At 35.5% G+C, this 21,177-nt stretch overlaps 1 pseudogene; it reads right to left on the reverse strand.

Moving 5' to 3' along the window:
• Positions 1-1,634: 1,634 nt before the first annotated feature.
• On the reverse strand, positions 1,635-2,889 carry LOC107741867 (transcription factor Sox-11-like; annotated as a pseudogene).
• Between the last annotated feature and the right edge of the window lie 18,288 nt (positions 2,890-21,177).

Below are 21,177 nucleotides of genomic sequence, written 5' to 3' on the forward strand. Positions count from 1 at the left end.
TATGTGACCATATTCAGTTACGATCAGTTCCAGCTGATTTCTTTATTCATCAATGACTTCAGCATCATGACAAATAATGATCTTGACAGAGCAAAAGTCTGCCTGTCCATCATTTTGCTACAAAAAGGCAAAAAAAAAAAAATGTAGATGGTCTGCATTTACAAGTAAATATATTGCACAAAAAAATGAAGGGGAAACAGTATGTGCCATTAGAAAGAAAAACAAATCCAGTCTCACACCTGCGATTTGGGACCCATCCACATATCACGAGTATGATATACATAAACTCCTAACTTTACTATTTTACAGTACATATACAATCTTGAAACTAATACCAGCACCGAGGTATGCATCTCCCCCCTCCCCAATGCCATATGTTCTACAAATACTCAACAAATTTGATCTACAGCTGTACAAAACCTAGCTTAAAATCACAAGGCATTTTTGATGCAAGTTTTAATTTAAACTTAATCCTTAAACCAGGACTCCCTTGCATGCTTAAAAGAAATGATAAAGGGAAGAAGTGCCTGAAACTCACTGAGTGCCCAGTAAGAACATTCCCCTTTTAACTGTACAAAAATATGCCTGAAAATAGTTTGCTTTCTTTTAAAAAGATGAGGTCTGTTATGTATCAAAATGCTTCCTCTAACAGCTGCAACTCTAAGGAGGTTTAGGCTGCTTAAGTTTCAATCCAGTAGGTAAACAGAATCAGTCCCAAAAAGAAAAAGAAGAAGAAGAAAAAAAAAAGTTCTGGCATTTAGAAATGACTAAACAACGTTTGAAAGAAACGTCCTGAACTGTAATAGTTCACAGATTTGCTTTGAGTCAGTCCACAGTCTTTACATTTTCAGCTCCCTGCAGTTACAAAGAGGGTATAAGATGCATAGAAGTTCTCAGATTTTCCCTTTGTGGTCTGATTTAGTTGAACAGTAATTGTAGACCTATAGAAAAATCCATAAAACCCTGTCATGCTGCCAGAAAAAAAGGTCTGCAGACTTTTTTCTTTTTTTGCTACAGTACCAGCTTCATGAGCATCTAATTCCCCATACCTCTCCCCTCCTATGGCAAACCATTTTAACATTTATTCCTTCAATCTAACTAGTGTCTATATTTTGTTACTATGACTTTTTTTTAATTACTTGCAAATAAGCCAATAGTGACTAGTATCTTATTAAATTTCACTACTACTTTTATATATATATAATTCAAGGTTATTATGCCATATTAACTTAAAAGACACTAGTACCTAATTGTTAGAACCTAGTGTTTATTCCAGTTGTTTCTAGTAGCATTCTGAATTGAACTATTAAGAAGCTTTTCTTACTAGTCTTTACATATGACAAGTAAACTAGTGTAAGAAGTGAAGTAAGAAATGTTAGTACTGGGATAGTGACTAGTAGCACAGGAATAAGTACTATGAAGTAAATAGTATAGCCACTTTTGGATTACTTACTCGTAATTAAAAAAAAAAGAAAAAAAGATACCATTAACATAAGCATAGATACTATATAGTTTGAAAAAATAAATGTTAAAATAGCTTGCCATACTTGCCTCCTTCCCAATGCCCCTATATGTGGCCCACCAGGAGAAGACATGGGAAAGAAATACGTACAGAACAGAGCATTATACCTCTCCCGTATGTTATTACTTGTCTTATTTAGTATGTAAAGACCAAGTCAGAAAAGTTCGCTTCGAGCCAATCCCCAGCTATCATTTCGCTGAGCTCAGGCGTGCAATAGTCTGGAAATTCAAAGTGGGAGCTCAGGCTGCCCTCGCTAAAAGACTCCAACTCCTTATCCACCAGAGAGAGGGAGAGATTCCCTTGATTTTGGTTGCCCAGCTCCGAGCTTTGCGCAGAGGAGGCGAAGTTCAAACTGAAGTCAAAAAGCAAGTCGTCCGCGTCTTCGCTCGAGCTGGAAGAAGTGGAAACTGACCTAGAGGATGCTGGTGAGACGGATGCAGGATACATTGTGCTCTGCTTGGTGATGTTTTTGAAATTGTAGAACTGTCTGTTGTTCCGGACCTCCTCGTACATGCTGGCGCCCTCGGACTCTGTAGACGAGCTCAAAGTTGGGCTGGCGGGAACTTTTGCTACATTGTAGGCTCGGATCGGATCCTCTTCCTCCTCCTTCACCCGGACTCGAGAGTCCTCCTCGGAGTCGTCGTCGTCGTCTTCATCCGTGAATTCACTTTTAATGACAGTCTTTGAAACTTTCATGCTCTTAAACGCGTACTCATCTCCGTAGCCGTGAGATGACTTACTTCTCGTCTTGTTCGTTTTCAGTTTGGGACATTTCTTGGAGTTCTTGGACACTTTGTTGCAGGACTTCTCTGGAGATGGGGCTGATGGTTTGGAGGAAATGTCCAGCTTTGGTTTCTTCTTGGGTCTGTATTTGTAGTCAGGATAATCAGCCATGTGTTTCAGCCGGAGTCTTTCGGCTTCCCTGATGAAAGGTATCTTTTCGCTGTCCTTCAGCATTTTCCAGCGCTTCCCCAAGCGTTTGGAGATCTCGGCGTTGTGCATGTCTGGAGACTGTTCCATGATCTTTCTCCGCTCGATTTTAGACCACACCATAAACGCGTTCATCGGTCGCTTTATGTGTCCGGTCGCTGTCTTGCACCAGTCTGGGTTTATCGAAACCATGAATTCACTTTCGTCGGAGTCGGTGGCTTCTCTGGACATGCTGTCCGTTTCGCTGTTGTCCGTTTGCTGCACCATGGTGCCGTTGCCGTGTGTTGTCAGTCCAAAATATCACCCGCGTGCGTCTGCTCTCTGTGCCTCAGAGGTTCACCCGCTCTTTCCAGAGTTACAAGTCGCCTTCTTAACTACTTCTTGGCTTTTTCATGTACATGACATCATAGGTAGCGCTCCAATCACATCCTCTCCACTCCGCCCTACAGACACCATGCAGCGCGCTTTAACCCTTAACGCGCGACCGTCTGGACCCACGATGCGCGAGACGCGCATATCACTAAATAAACTGAATGGGAATGCGAGTGTCAACACGTAAACAAGCGAAACCAAACAAACCGCTCGCACCAAATGTTTCAGGATCCCTTACGGTGTGAGACTATAGAAGCGAGGTGTATGTTATGAAAACATTTGTGTATGGAAGCTGTTTTCTCTGGCTTTCCAGACTCTCTCTTAATAAAATACTGAAGGTGGCGCTTGGACACTGTTCCTGTGTTCATATATGGGCGATTCTTCAATTAGGGCAAATATTCTGTCTTCTGGGATTGTTTTATAGGAAGAAAAGCTTTTTAATAAAACAGTCATTATAGGATGGGTTATAACAACTGTTTTGTGTATTTAAGCTAAAAAAAAATAACACTGTTGAACTGTTAAATTATCATTATTCCCTATATACCCAGACATTACTGTAACTATAATAAATATATAAAATGTGTTAAAATCAGAAAAAAAAGCAGGAAAAAAATTATACTTTTTATTTAAACTTAAAAAACTAAATTCAGATGGTATTTGGTATACTGCTGTTATTTCCATGACAGTTTTATGTTTTATGGTGTATAAAGGAAATTGGAAGCAAGTTCAAGGCTAAAAAGAAAAAGAAAAAAATGTCAGAGAGAAAAAAAGAGAAAGAAAGAAAAAACATTTACCTTTTAACACCAGTTTATTTGTCTCTTTTAACTTAACATTTTATTCTAATTTATTGTTTTATATAGGATATAATACAGAGTGGTTTTACAATAATACTGATCATAGTACTTTATGTATTCTTTTTTTTATTCTGCATTTAATAATAATTATTTACCAACATTAAAAAGGCAGGATAGTTTCTTAGAGCTATCCATAGCAAATCACTTGTGAATCTCTAAAGTGGCTTATTTCTGCCTGGGAATAAATTAATTTTCGTTTTTCTCAGCTAAAAGGGAAAAGTAAATGTCAGTTCTCTGTGTGCTTCATTCAAAGCCAACAGATGCCTTTCTCTGCCCACTGTGGTTAGCAGTCAGTAATGTTACATGAAACTATGCATCTGCCAAGGCTTCCTGTTTTCTGTCCCCTAGAGGGCAATCACTAGCCCTTCAGAGACCTTACATCACCCTCACCTCTGATGATGGAAGAAAATGCCCTGAACAGTGGACATGTGACTAGTTTTGCCTAAAAAGGTTAGGCTTGAGCACATATAACAAGCTTACAGAAGCAATCTGCTCTCTGAGTGACCACAACCCTGCCCCCACTCTCAAATTTCTTTAATTTCCCTTAAAATCTCAAGGTCATCTATTTGTAAATAAACAACACATGGTGACATATAGAAAACTGAAGCCAAGTCATCCGCCTCTGCTATTGGATGAGAAGAAATGTTGAATGAACAGGTATCTATGGTTTTGGTCAGCTCTCTTGCTTTGGTTCGGTCTGTGTTACATCATCGTTCTTGTGATAGGCTCACAAACAGAGGTGAATCAGAGCTGCCTAATGATGTGCCGCTCATTAGCATGGCTCGTTAAGGGCTGTGAATGAGGTGAGAGTGTCAGCCACTGCAGAGGTGTGAGTCATCCAGAAAAAGGGAGGGTCTCTGTGCAGGGAAATCTGAGACATCCTCTCTCCCTTGACTGCTGCACACAACACACACACACACATTTGTTGTTTATCATGGCAGCGACTTTTTATTGATTTCTGTTTTTTATCTAATGATATTTTCTCAACCTAACCCTAAACTTGACCCTCACAGAGACCTTTTTGCATTTTTACATTTTCATTAAGACATTGTTTAGCATGTTTATTAGACTGTTTTCTATGTGGGGGGCGTTGTCTGATAGGTGATTACAGGTTTTACTATCCTTGTGGGACATATTTGGTTCACACAAAGCAGACAAAACCTCACCGACCCACACATACACTTGCACACACACCCTACAAGTACCAGAAGGAATAGGTAAGTCAACAAGATAAGCATTGGTGGTCTTTGTTGTTGCTGTCCACATCTGCATCCGATTATGCATTTTGCAACTCGCACTGCTCTTCCAAAAGAAATATATCTAGAGTTGAAATATTATGTTGAATAGAAGCATTATTATTATGACTGGCTGTATGACAACCCGCTTTGCTTAACAAGACCTCTTTAAAATATCCATTGTGTATATGCAATGAAGTAAAGAGTGAGTGTATGTATGCATTTATTTATTTCACAAAATAAAAAATATACTGTATTTTATTGTATTGATTTAACACAAAATAAACTGAACAAATAAAATAAATCTATCTGCCTCATAAAATATTCCCTCAGTTATCTAAACTCTTTGCTGAAACAGCTGTTTCTATGCAAGAGCATTGAAGCATAGATCAATACAGAGTCAGGGTAAGGGTTATCTGATGCTGCAGATGCATGGATCCATCTCCCATGCATAGCCTCTAGACAGGCGGGCCTCCTCTGACTGCTATCTAGAGTTAACAATGGCCAGGAAAAGGGGTTGTTATAGGGGCCTATAGAGAAGCAAATAAAGTTCTCACTTACATAACACCTTCCTGAATATTCCTCTTGCTTTCATGAAGTGGTTCTTGCCTTGAAAGGGTATTTTTATGCAAATAGCGTGATCACCTGATAGTCATCGTGTAGTGTGTGGATGGTACAGATATTTGCATCCTATCCAGAGTTGCTATGACAAAGGGAACGCATCTGGATGGTGTTGTTAATGTTATCTCAGGAGTTATACATTAATGTATGTTCGGTACTGTGCGGAATAAACAATAATTGATTTAAATGTGGGCAAATTGTATACAAAACATATAATCGTTCTAACAGTCACCATCTGTCAGATGAAATTACACTTTTAATGTTGCAACGCATTCATGTGAGACAAGAAACTACTAGGACAGTAATGAGATTCACAGGGGATGCAATTTACTCTGCAAATCAGTATAATCATAGCCGAAAACCTGACTTCTTAAAGTAGAAAGTTCTTAAAGTATAATTAGAATACACTATTAAAGGATAAATATTTTAATGAACATATCTCAGCTGAGACAAGCATCATACACTGTGCTATATGTAGTAAATTCATCTAAGATGCCAAAAAGTGACTGCTTGCTTTCTTTTAGGTCAGTCTTGCTAAAGCCTGTGGAGAATGAATAGTAACACTGTACATCTACTGTAACTGTGTTGGTAAGCAAAAACTGAAAGTAGTGAGTCTACAAACTGAAATAAACTCTTTTTGTTCTATTAGCTTAGTAATACTGTATGCCACACAGTTTTAATGTCACTTTTTATTGTCCTCTTTCATATATAGTATTGGAAAGATTTGTTTTAGTAAATTAGCTCATTCAGATGATTAATGTAAAATAAAATAAAAAATTAAAAAATTACTCACTGATCCATGACTCCTTGCACAGAATTTAGGACTACTTATTAAAAAAAAAAATAGTATAATAATAATAATAATAATAATAATGAATTAATTACAATTTAATTCAGTTATTCATTACTATTTTTTACGTGTTTACATGATTTACATGAACTACAAAAAGGAAAAGTTTTTCCTTTGCATTTTTGAAAAGTTTCAAGTACAGATATCAGCATTGTCAAAACTGTTGATCCTGTTGACACGGATCCATGAAAACAACTAAAAATTTATTATTCATGCCAGACCAGTAGTTTGTGATGTCATTTAGTAAAGAAACTCATGCATCCTCGTAGACTGAACATAAAAAAGTATAATAATAATAATAATGAATTAATTACAATTTAATTCAGTTATTCATTACTATTTTTTACGTGTTTACATGATAATGATGTACTACAAAAAGGAAAAGTTTTTCCTTTGCATTTTTGAAAAGTTTCAAGTACAGATATCAACATTGTCAAAACTGTTGATCCTGTTGACACGGATCCATGAAAACAACTAAAAATTTATTATTCATGCCAGACCAGTAGTTTGTGATGTCATTTAGTAAAGAAACTCATGCATCCTCGTAGACTGAACATGTAATATGCATGTGCACCATTTTCACCAATATGTGTGTTTATAGTTTACACAAAGATGATAATAGTATTGTTTTCAAACACTTGCATTTTGAAACCCATTTTCAAAAGTTTGCATTTGTCAGGCCGCCAAAACGCCATTATTGTGTAAATGAACGGCCAAAATGCATACAATGTTTTGTGTTTTTAGTCCTTAGAGTGTATTTTCAGCTCTATTTGAGAATGTTCATTAGTTTAAAAACTTTCCTTGTGCCAGAAAATCTATCTTTGATTAAAATGTTATATCATCTATCTATCTATCTATCTATCTATCTATCTATCTATCTATCTATCTATCTGTCTATCTATCTGTCTATCTATCTGTCTGTCTGTCTGTCTATCTATCTATCTATCTATCTATCTATCTATCATACTGTGTATTTTCTAGCCTGTATAAGTAGCTTCAAAATAGTCACACAGCTTGTAGCATAGCCAGATATGTCTCTGTCTGTCTGTCTGTCTGTCTGTCTGTCTATCTATCTATCTATCTATCTATCTATCTATCATACTGTGTATTTTCTAGCCTGTATATAGCTTCAAAATAGTTACACAGCTTGTAGCATAGCCAGATATGTTTTCAAAATAATTGTAGCTTAGCAAGCTACAGTTTCAAACCTTCTTCCTCAACAGACATACAGTATACTGTTTAACGTTATTGTTTCACACTCACAAACCAATGTTAATGTGGCTGTAGGGTGTCAAACTTCTTTCACTCCCTCAAGATTCTGATGTTTATCAGACATTTGACACCCGAGTACTTGTCATTAATGTAAACAGCTGACGCCTGACACTTCTCAGGAATGTCTATCACATGACACACTAACACAATCAACAGCTCCCTTGTCTAGCCCTAAAGTGCACCACCGTTTAGTAAAACACCCCAGAAGAGTGGTCACAACCGACGACTGCCAATTTCTTCAGTTAAGTTACAAAAAAGTGAAATGAATACGAAATAAACTAGCCCCAATAGATATGTGGATTTCAGTAGCAGCCGCGATCTGGGATCCAACCACTGAAATTCACTCAGAAAACAAGTCAAATCTTCTGTTTCAGCTCACTGCCTCACTTTTCACCGGGGCAGTGGAAACGTGGGAATGCTTTGCTCAGGCGTAATTATGTCATCACCTTGCTTTCAAAGGCCCCTGGCGTCTTGACATAGCAACATTTCACCTGTTGTCATTTCTATGTCCGCACTCCCAGCATGCCTGAGTGTGCCACTGCATTCAGGGAAACATTTTCACTGTACAACTACCTCCTGAGTGTTTGTGTGCACTCCGTCCTGGGCTAATAAACATGGTCTGAGAGAGCCCTCGGGGGCGACGAGGCCGGGTAATGAGAGCATGTTTAGTCTGGGGAAGCTGGGACAAATTCTGATGGATTGCATGGCCACAGCTTAACCTCCTCTAATACATACTAAAGCACAGAGAGAGTGAGTTCTGCACACTTTCACTTTTTCAAATGCTACTTGGGAATAGATGAAATCAGGTTCCAAGATGCTCTCATGATTTTTGAAATAAGACGTATATTCGATGGAAGGCTGAAATGAAAATAGCCTATGCTGCCAAAGAGATCTAGGCAAGCAAAAAGCACAATAAATCAAGGCTTTTCTCGCTTCGTTGTGAAAGCGCATGTTTAGTGAAATGGTCTGCCTTGTCCAACAAGCACGAACTTGCCCTTTCATGTAAATAGAAAGAACATGATGGGCTCTGATGGACTCAGGGTGTACGGTTAGTCACTCTCAGATGTATCCTGCACTCTGAAGTTTCTGTTTATGATCTTTGCACCACAAGCCCAATTGTGACAGTTCAAAGACACTTCGCAGAATACATGGCCCTTGGGCTCAGCAGTCTTATTGAGAGAACTCTGTAATTAGCAGCTTTACATAATTCAAAATTAAAGGTTAGATTTAGTTAAAATAGTCTCTTGATACAAGTACTAAATTATTTTAAAACTGATCATCAGAACATCTGATTGTATCAGAATTACGTCTGAACTTTATTGTAATTTATTCTAATAAGTTAACTTGCATAGCTTCCTGTTGGTAAACTGTTCACTAAATGTCCATTTATGCTTTTTTTTATTTGACAAATCTTAAGATAACCGCTGTAACCCAATGATCCTACACTGTCATTAGCCCCAAATACCATAAAAAATTTACTTTTCACCTCCAAACAATATTGTTTTCACAATAAACAAATTACATTTTATTTGCATAGCTTTGACAGGCCACAACGTGTATATAAGGAAAGTTTGAAATTGAATGTAATTTTTCTGGAAGTGTTATTGCTGGGTGCTGTAGTGCTGTCTAATTAAAATGTGTGGATAAACTGCAAGTGCATAAGAAAGACAAGCCATAAGAACGTTGTTTAGTTTATAAGGAGACAAAAAACATAAACTTGCACATTCCCCACTGCGTTTTACATGTAATCTATAATTTACTGCAAAATATGAATTCTTCTAAATAGAAGTTCTAGAGGGCTATACAAGTGTCTCCATTGCAATTGTATGGTATTTTATGAATCTAGATGACCCATTAGATGACTCTTGTATAAACAATGAAAGCATTAAGTGGAATAGTTAAAATCAATTTAAAGGAATAGATCACGCAAAAAAATAAATAATAATAAAAAAATAAATAAATGCTGAAAATGTACTCACCCTCCGGCCATCTAAGATATAGATGAGTTTGTTTCTTCATCAGAACAGATTTGGAGAAATGTAGCATTACATCACTTGTTCACCAATAGATGCTCTGCAGTGAATGGGTGCCGTCACAATGAGAACATCACAATAATATACAAGTAATCCATATGACTCCAGTCCATTAATTAACGTCTTGTGAAATTAAAAGCTGCGTGCTTGTAAGAAACAAAGCCATCATTAAGGAATTTTACCTTTAAACCATCTCTCTTCTGGCCAAAATACACGTCCTTAATCCATAATATCACTTCTTCTGGAAAAAGTCCACCCCATGTTGTCTTCTCACATCAAAAATCCACCATATTTGTTCAGAACTGTTTTAGACAATTTTTGGTTTGTAATCAGTACTTGATCTAAGCATATTTCCCTCCTGATTTAGACAAGATTTTTTTTTTTTTTTTTAGTGGAGAAAGCAATATTACGAATAGAGGTTTAGTAATTTTTTAAGCATTTTTGGGTGAACTATTCCTTTAAATGAAAGAATAATTAGTCAAAAGTAGAGGGGAAATCATCCATTTCTACCTCTCCCACCTGGTACTCAGGCAATAATCTCATTATAACATGTCCATAAACTGGAAAAGAAAAATCTATTTCTTTAAAAAGATATAGCTTACTGCCCCGGTTTCTTCACTTTCGAATGGAAACACATGAGAAGGTTTTGTAGAGCAGACATTAAAAAAAAAAAAAACAAGGGAAAGGGGATCAGCTTCAGCACTTTTGATCATTCTGAGAAGCAAGGGCGGAAATTGTTTAAAAGTGAGCGTGTTTTCACAGTAAATCTGTTCAATGTGGCCATGGCTCTGTTTAATAGAGTAATGACCCAGGAGCTTTTAGTTGGTGCTGGCAGCTGTCTTCCTGGGGAAAAAAGGGCAATAAACATCTGCACCAAAGAAATGTTTGAGTTTTCATTTGCTTATTATCCGGGTTTCACTCAGGACTTTTTTTAAGCATATGGGAATGTTCTTCTGATTGAGAGACACATGTCTTCAGGCCATAGTTAGGTGATAATGTGTTTTTGTGTGGCACTTTCCACGAACAGGGTAAAAAATTAGTGTCCTATTACTTATTTAAAAGCACATTTAGGGCTCAAATCCCATGTGTTTTGCTGTGAGATATTTTATAGTTTATCTAACATAACTATTAGATGTTAGATAAACTATAAAATTAACATGCAATTAGCATGAAAGTAGTTTTAAACATAAAATATCTGGACTCTTACAGCATGGTAGAAAAAGCCAAGTTCAACCTTGTTACCAAACTTATTGTAAAAAATAAATTGTTAATAAATAAATATTTTCTTTAATTTATGGGTTTAGGAATAACTGCAAACCAACAACTGGTCCCAAAATAGCAAGCCCATACTGAGTTAATTTAGGCTAAATGTAATATTAAACTTACATTTTGAAAATGTGTTACATATTCACAATTTTATATAAATAATACACATATATAAAACTTGACTGTAATATTTATTTAATAAGTTTTCATAATATAAAATAATAGCATCACAAAAATCAGATTTTCAAAGTTCAAGCTTCAAATTTTAGTAACAGGGCCCCAAAAACTTAAATTCTCATTTCTAAAGGTTAACTGCCTTGTTTTACTGACTATTTGTTGAAAAAGAACAGAAAATAACCATTTTGTACCCTATTAGTGAAAGGTGCCCTGAAAATTTAAAAATAATTACAGCTTTGAAAATCACTCTATGTGTTGACTTTGAAAGTCGCTGAAAGATCTTAATAAGCAAACTCAATTTGTTTCTCATCATTTTGAGATATTGAACCTTCTCAGGGGAAAAGGATGGCACTTAGCTATTGTTGTTAGAAGAGCATAACCCTCCTCATGCAACTACAACTTTGATCATTTAAACAAAAAGCAAACAAAGTCAAAGCCATTAAAAACTCTGACCTAAAAGTAAGTGATAAAAGGAAAGTCAAACATTAAAATTATCTAGACACAACTTGCTTGTCTAAATAAGAAACACATGACTGCAGTACATAGCCAACAATTCCTTATAATGCCTTCTCCTGGAGTTCCATCCATCACAACTTACAAAGAAAGAACTCAGAGGACACGACAAGACTATATGTATTCACCTAAAATAATATTTAAACTCTTTTCTGGAGGAGAGGTCATTAAAATGTCTTTGTTCTGCGATTATTAGGGCTACATCCGAGGTTATCTTTGCTGAAGGTAGCCATAAAGTCAGTCACAGGATACATTTGACAGACAGCTCTCTTTTCCTATTATTCCACCAGAACAGATAAATGGAGTCTTGTACTTGCAATGGAAAAACACAGTAATCATTCTGTTTCACTAGCGGGTCATCAGCCACCGGCAATATTCATCTCTCAGCCAAGTAATACAGTGTAGAGGTCACTCAAAGAGGGACAATGACCACTGCGGTGAGATTGATGGTCCAGAAAAGGCCAGCAAAATCCCAGCTAAATCAAAGCGATTCCATCTTAATGAAATCCCATCCCCATACACTGTAAATCTTCTATGAACTAAGCTATTAGTGATAATGAATTCACATTGGCAGTTTAACCTTACTTTTGCAAATCATTATATTTGAGATTAACAAGGGATAGAATCTAAGTGAAGAGTCTGTGGGGAATTATGTCTGGGGGCTGTGTTGTCAATCACAGATTGTGTTCTCGATGTCTTCCATTAAACGAAAGGAATTAAATACGGCTTTCTTTGATGCCAACAGCTTTCCTATTTAATGCCATCGCTACTTTCCCCAAGATAGTTAACTCTTCATTACCCAAATTAAAGGCATCCATCTTGCTCACTGCTGCCATATTGGCTTGACCTCTGCGTGTCACAACTTCCATGTAAGATGGTGAGTGATGAATGACTACCTCCGATCCTGTCACCCCAAACCCAACTGAGTGTCCAACTCCCTTCAATCCATTTATCTCTAGAGGCTGTACCACAAGCCTGCTTTTAACAATGAGAGCCCTAATTGACTTTTATAGAAATGATTTTAATTATATGCCTGGCAGCTCTCTGAGAGTTCATAAAGATTGCCTAAAGCTTTTAACACAGATCGGATGGAATCTCATCAGTTATAGAACAATGTGTTACTTTGATTTGAGGGAGAATTTCCTCCTTCAAAAGCTCAAAAACAAGACTAGTGATAGAACGGCCATTGGTGATCATATACATATGATCATTTAATTTTAGATTGTAGGACAGTGAAAGCAAAGTGGATGGAGTATATGCCTCATTCTGATGTTATTGGTTCCATTGATCGAAATGAACAAGTTTGGGTTTTCCTAATTTTTGCAAGCCTTTTTTTTTTTTTGCAATGGAAATGTGTGGAATAGTTCCAGATTGGGCATTGCTTTGGGCACAGCACAAGCCCTGGAACCCTGTCTCAGGAAAAAGGGGATGCCTCATTAGTTGCCTGTTTTGTCATTTATAAAATATAGAGACAAACTTGTTGGTGGATAATAAACATTTTCTGTTTATTTCAATGTAATTTCAGTTTATTTTAGTGTACTTTCTGTTGTTGTTATTATTACTATTACTATTATTATTAGTAGTAATAATAGTAATTTAAAATACAGAGAAAACCTTGCCAGTGGATTATAAACAATTTTTGCCTGTTTCATTTTGTTTCAGGTTGTTTTTTTCCCTCATCTATTTCATACACTGTATATACATATAATCTTTTTTTTTTTTTCATTTTACATTTATTTATTATTTTATTTAATTAAAAAATAGAAATGACATTGTCCGTGGATAATAAACAATTTGGTATTCTTTAATTTAGTTTGTTTATTTTAGTAAACTTCGAGATTTATTTTATATATTTTATTTTATTATGTTTTAAATTTTAAATGTTGTGTAAAAATAAATAAATAAATAAATACATGTTGTGTTAAATTGTATTTTAAAAGTAGTAGATAAATATAGTTATTTTAAATATAGTTTAGTATAAAAATAACTAGAATTAAAATAATTATAAAAAATACATTTTAAATATTGTGCAAATTATACGCTTATTTCATTTTAGCATTTATCTAATTTGCATGCATTAAATTGTATTATAAATATTGGTCTACATCTTGTAATTACAGTTCCGGCATTGACCATTGTAAAGCCCATATCCGCTGACCCCTAAACAGGACACATTTGAATATAACTTCTCTTCTCAATGATATATTGTCCACCTTGTCTCAATGCCCCCTGACCTCTTGCTCCCTGTTCCTTCCTAGCCAGAGACAGCTCACTCTCCAGACACACCTTACTTCCTGAGGAGAAAATAACTCCTTCCTGAGAAAGATGTATCGTGCTCTTTGGAATGTGTGGGAGCAGACAGGTACCAACGGAGAGGGCACATCACCCGAGATGTAATGCTGCTCTGGGTTCTTCCGTTCTCCTGCCAAGCTCCTGCTCGTACCTGTCAGGGGGTCATTGGGAGCGGCGCTCAGTACACACAATGAATGTATGTATGACCTCAGTGACAGGTGCTGCTGAGAGAGAAAGAGAGGGAGAAAGAATGAACCGGGAGAGAGAGACAGATATAAAACACTACATATAAAAGAGAAAAGTCATCTCTGGAATACAGTCAGCCGTGGCAGGAGATTCTCTGAGCCTGAAACAATGAGCTCATCATCCAGCGCAATAGACTCATAGTGATCGCTTCTGTAACAGCTCACTCAGGATTATGACTTAATCAGAGCAGCTTATAGTGCTTAGGTAATTATTTAATCAAAGCTGGACATGCCAATACAGCAGAATGGCAGATTAATTAGGTATAGAGGTGACTTCACCTCAGTCTCTCTCTCTCTCTGCATGTGACTGGATGAGATTGCATCAGAGATGTGCAATATTTCAACTTCAGCAGGGAGCAAAATCAACACAGCGACAAAATCTATCATGTGGAATAAACACAATATTAGACATTCCTTAATTATAATTTTTTAACACACAGTGAGATCTAAGCCTCCGCCCACTGACAGCAACAGTTTTTTTTATATATATATAATGAATATTTATAATTATTTTATATACACTACCATTCATAAGTCTAAGGTAAGTAAGATTTTTTTTTAAACAAATGAATTATTCAGCAAGGATGTATTAAATTGATCAAAAGTGACAGTAAATACATTTATACTGTTACAAAATATTTCTATTTTGAATTAATGCTGTTCTTTTGAACTTTTTAAAAAATTATTTTTATTGAAGAATCCTGAGAAAAATGCATCAAGGTTTCAACAAAATAAGCACAATAATAATAAATATTTATTGAGCACCAAATCAGCATGTTAAAATTATTTCTCATCTTTGCCATCACATGAATAAAATGCATTTCAAATTGTTAAACTAGAAAAAAAATTATATTAAAATATGTTATTTTTAAAAATTGTATATATGGTGAATTCAGGTAAATTGGAACACTTTTTGCCATTGAGTTAAATGGGAAAAAAATGTCCTATATGTAGATATTCAGTACAGTGACAAAATTCACTAGATATTACTATACATTGTCTTGAAGTTCCAGAAATGTTGAGCTCTGGTGCTCAAGTAGTGCATTTTGTTGCGTTTTGGTCTCTTTTATCCTTTCTCCCTTTGATTTCCAGTTAAAAAGTTCCAATAAAAAGTGGCAAAAGTTCCCCCAAAAAACAGTTCATTGTCACAGCGAGGAGTCTGGCCTGAAAAACTTCCTCTCCTCTGAGGTTTGTCAGCAATGGTTGTGTCATGAATTATAGTTACTGTGCATGTCATTGTGTTGAGTGTGTTTAGGCCAGTTGAAGCTTGGCGAACACACATGACTCAGTCGGCTCATCCTGACTAACCTGCTATTAGTCACATGCAGCCTGTCTGCAGATGAAAGCCGAGGAAAGACTCAGTCCCGCTGATCCTTATCTAGCTGATTAGGGATTCCTGACAGCTTTGACACTGAAACTTGGTGCAAACCACGATTCAGATAAAAGAGTGATGAATGTGGCTGCTGTATCTCAGCTTTAGTTCCGGAGGATTCCACAGTAGAGACAGCCCTCTAAATTTCCATGATTAATGCCAGTCACGTGATGCGGACAACGAGAACTATCAAAACATGTCTGGAGGCAAAAGGAAAAGACAAAATCTTATATATAAAAGTGACCTGAAGGAATCAGTTTTGTTTGTTTCATTTTTGTTTTAACCTTCCTGTTCATGGTTCACCACCAAACACTGTGAAACTTCAAAAGTCTTCACCTAATGCAGTAAAAAGCGATCAGCTGCTTAACATTATTTTAGTCGTGAAAATTCTTACAAGTGTCATTTCCATCACACCTCAAATAATGTGTTTTATTTAACAGCATAATGTGATAGAAATGACATTTTGAAAATTTTTGGAGTAAACTGGCTCACTTCGTTATTTTGCTAAGGCTAATTTCATAGCTAGCATTTTTATGTCTCCTAAATACACACAATTAAAAAATATTTTCACACTTTCAGTTTGAACAAATTTGTGTTTGAACATAATTTGACTAGTTAGTAGACCTGGGCAATAAAACGGTATCGATATTTATCGACGGTACTCCATCGATAATGATAGAAAAAAATGTTCGATATAGTGCGTGCTATGAGTGACGCAGACAGCACACACAAACACGAACATGAGTGCTGTGCCTGCCTGTGATGAGGAGATTGTGAATAAAAAAATTTATATTAGTCAAATTGAAAATAAAAAAAATAGCATTTGAATGCAAAAATGGTACAGTCGAATGTTAGGTGTGCGTCAGGGAGCGTCATCAGTGGTGTGCGAGATGCGGTGATGATGATGTAAGTTACATTGTTGCATTTTAATGTTTTGTTAGTCTAGCCCACGAGATGCGCCGCTGCTGCATTATTCATTCAAAATATTAGAGAAATATAGTAGCTCAATGCTTAGAAGATCTTGATTAGGTTAAAGCCGAAACCAAGCCATTCACACAGAACGCATATTCAGCAAATTTTTTTAGACAGACAAATACGACTGCTGCACTCGCGTGTCACACAAGAGATGTAGCCATGCAAAGTTAAAACAGTATAAACGTTTAGAAAACACCTCGCGAATTGTATTCCTTTTCACTGCGTCTCATATTTTTTCAAATGCAATCAGGCGTGATCTGCGATTCTGCTCTTTTTTTTATTTATGCAATGCATAAATACATGATGCTGTTTTGTTCATAATTGTTTATGCAATTTACGAAATTATATTTGATTTTTATGAGTTAATTTAGACGTAATGCACGTTTTTATAGAGTTACTTCCTTGCGTTGACAATTTAATGTGCTGCATTATTTTGCTCATTGCGCCCTCCTGTGGCCACGGGAGACAAGCCAAAAGTTGGACAGACAAATACGACTGCTGCACTCGCGTGTCACACAAGAGATGTAGCCATGCAAAGTTAAAACAGTTCAACAACTAAAATTGTTTTGTTTGTCTCAATACATTGGGTAAATAGAAATGTTTTTTTTAATTTAACCACTGTATTTTTTATTGCGCTTTGTTTTAAAAAAGGTTATAAAAATGTCAATAATTATCGATACCAAACGATATGAAACATTATATCGTTGATACATTGTTTAGCTATATCGCCCAGCCCTACTAGTTAGAAATGACAGATCTGAAAAATATTTTGTTCACAAGTGATAGCTCATTTTCTGACACCATAATACTGTAAACATGACATTAAAAGTTGAAGAAACATCCATATACTTCTAACATGATATAAAATTACTTATACCGTAATATATTATGGTTAAACGAACCTATGACCTTGGCGTTGCTAGTGTAATGCTCTACTTTCGAACGACAGAAAGTTTAATGACATTCTGTGATGGAATGACATTTTAAATATTTTTGGAGTAAAATGACTGACTCCTTTGCTAAAGCTAATTTCATAGCTAGCATTTAATGTATCCTAAATATGCACAATAAAATACCCTTACGAAAATTAACAATGGATAAAAAAAAAAACATGCTTACTGTAGTTAAGCCACAAATTAACCATGGTTTTGCTACACTAACCATAGTTTAACCATGGTATTTGTCGTAAAACTGTTGTTATATAAATGGTAATCAATGCGCCAAAAAAAACATGGTTACTACACTCATTATAACAAAACCAAGGTTAATTTTCATATGGGTATTATTTTCAGATTTTAAAGTTTAAACATCATTTGACTAATTAGAAATGACACATATACAAATATCTGTTCATAAGTGATATTTACTATACCTTACTTTCCTGAAGTTAAAGAAACACCTCTATACTGCTACGGTGATTCACAAAATTACTACTGTCTGTGTACACAAAATTAAACAATATTTTCACACTTTCAGTTTGAACAAATATTTTAAACATAATTTGACAAATTAGAAATGGCTCATTATAAAAACAAAGTATATTTACTTTCTGTTCAAAAGTATATTTACCTCATTGCCACCACATAAACACAACATTAAAATTTGAAGAAGCACACCAACACTTAACAAATTTGTTTAAATATAATTGGACTATTACATGTCATAAAAATTAGAAACACCCCTTTATGGCAACCGTGACATAAATTTACTCATACCATGATATATTATGGTTATTCCTCACACCTCTACTTGAGCATGTTTAGCTTTAGCACACACTGTGATCAGGCCCACTAGGGTGGAGGTTAGCAGTGCTGGCGTCTGTAGGGAGGGTTAAAGGAACGGGAGGCCTGTGGCAGATGGTGGGGCTGGGGGACAAAGCCTCCTTGCCTTCAGCTGGATCTGGACGATATGGGGCATGGATGAAATATGCTGGCAAGGATCCACGTCCTTCAATTTACACACATACACACTCTGACACCAACACACCACAGTGAGCTCTCAGCATGGGGGGTCCACCAGACAGGGATCAAAACAACAGCCAAGACAGAGGCACAGAATGACACAGGAGGTGAGGGGTCTGAGGGAACATGGCAACTGTTGATTTCAAACGCCTGATTTTGAACACGTCCGTCATGCTGTATTATGATTGGAAAAGACTCTAAGCCCCCTTGTTGGAATGAGTTCAAAAATAAAACAAGAATTGTTGTTTTGCAAGACCAGAACAAGCTCCCTCCACCTCCATTAACTTCTAGCACTCTCATACTCTCATCTGCATTGTAATTTTAATTTACTAGTTTCATTAAACAAATGAAAATTATGTCATTATTTATTTACCCCAGGGTTTAGTGTTATTTTAGTAATATTAGTAGTATTTTAGTATTTTTATTTTTTTAACTTAAATTACTTTTTAAAGTAAAATTGAGATAAAGTTGCATTCATTCTGTTGTGCTGCTTTTTTTGGTTTAAGTTAAACTAAACAGTAATGAGAAATGTTGCTGAATGTAGCTTTTTTTTGTTAAACAAGTCTACTTAGTATGTATTTATTTATTTATTGTTTGTTTATTTTATATTTATTTTAGTATTTCAAGTTAAACCAATGAGAACTAATGAGAGGTAATGAGAAATGTTGCTGAATGTAGCTGATTTTTTTTCAAGTTATGATTTATTTATTTTTTATGGTTTTAGTTTTAGTTAATGATAGTAACCCTGATTCACTCTCATGTCATTCCAAACCTTATTGACTTTCTTTATTCTACAGAACACAAAAAGTGTTAGAAAAGTTTTAAAGTTTTAAAGTTTTAAATATGCAATGAATGAGGCTGAATGTTTTAAAGCTTCAAAAAGGATGCAAAAGCATAATAAAAGTATCATAAAAACATCCATACAACTTTTGTATTATATTCAATGCCTTCTGAAGTCAAATGATAGCTTTGTGTGATGAAATCCAAAGTTTAAGTGTTTATTCACTGAAATCTTCCCTCCAGTGACCTGTTCATTGAACGGGATCATTAAACTGAATTCAAGAACCAGATCATTCCAACTGATGAATAATTCATTCATGCTGTTTTTTCTTCTTCCAAATCTACTGAAAAGTTCTAACACTGTTTTGTTCACAAATTGGACAGTGCTACATTAAGTTTTTCTGTGAGCAGCGTTACAGTCTGGCAGGCTATTCTACATGTTCATGATTCATGTCCCATGGAAAAAAGAAAGCCATACAGGTTTAGAATGGATTAACATCAGGGTGAGTAAATGATTGTAGAATTTCCTTTTTGGGTGAACTAGTCCTTAAGTTTCAAAGAGTCCCTTGCCATTCACCTATTTTTGGAGGAACACAATCTCCTTGTGATCTGAATCTGCTGCTGAGATGTTTAACGCTAAACCTTTCACTCAAATATGAGGCTAATAAAGAATGCTTGTTTTAACTCTTCAAACAGGTGTTCACAGCAAAACTGTCCACAGAGGAGAGATATTAAAAGAGGAAGGCGATGTGAGGCTTTGAAAAACCACAGAGAGGAAAAGATGGGTAAAACATCAAAGCTCAGGCAGGATGAGTCAGAATCTGCTTCAGAACACCTCTCTGCTGGAAATATTTCAGGATTTGAAATATCAACAAAACAGAAACATGTAGTACCAGTGTAACATTTGTGCTGCAAGGGATTTACACACATTTCTGCTGTTCTCTTTCAGCGATCTGGATACCAACAAAATTCAATACCGATCTGATATTTGCATCAGCCTCAAGGGAACATCATGTCACAACTTATTCCCCCACCCGCCCCCTCTAAAAAGAGTAAATGGATCAACCTCCTGTGCACGCCTTAGTCTTATACAATTTAAGTTTCTTCACCGCACATATTACACTAAATCTAGACTTTCAAAAATGTATCCAAACATTGATGACAGATGTGATCGATGCAAAAGTGATAAAGCTGATGTTTTGGTCCTGCCAAAAGATGAAAAAAATACTGGATACCTGAATTAAAAACGCTAAATGAAGTCTTTAACTTGAATATAACACCCTGTGTTGAAATTGCTATCTTTGGAGTATCAGAACATGGAATACATTTGACTAACAATATGAAAAATGTTTTTGCTTTTGCTTCACTATTAGCAAGAAGGAGAATATTGTTGGAATGGAAATCAAAAAAATCCACCAAAAGCTTCAGCGTGGATTTGTGATTTGATATTATACTTAAAACTGAATAAAATATGTCAAAAAGGATCCATTCAAAAAAATTATAAAATTTGGAGACCTATGATTACATATTTTGAAAAGATGAAGAACCTACCTTCTAACTAATTAATAGGACTAAAGTTTTAGAAAGGCCATCTGACCTTAATATACTTGGTTATGTCATGCTTGCTTATATATCTACACAGAAAGACCATTTGAGTGAAATTTAGGTTTTTATTTATTTATTTTTATTTTTATTGTGAACACTTATTTACTTGTTTTAATAACTTTTAACAAAAATTGACTTTGATATATCTGCTTGATAACAAAATATTGAAATGTATCCTGCTATTTTGTATAGTAAGCACTCTGTTAATATTGTTAATCATTTATTCATATAATTATTTGGTCGTTTGGTTATTTATTTATTATTTTTCCATTTTCTGTTAATTCGGGGTTGTGGAAAGGGGT

This window comes from Sinocyclocheilus rhinocerous, unplaced genomic scaffold, assembly GCF_001515625.1.
Source record: "Sinocyclocheilus rhinocerous isolate Xijiao unplaced genomic scaffold, SAMN03320098_v1.1 scaffold1157, whole genome shotgun sequence".
Taxonomy (NCBI): Eukaryota; Metazoa; Chordata; class Actinopteri; order Cypriniformes; family Cyprinidae; genus Sinocyclocheilus; species Sinocyclocheilus rhinocerous.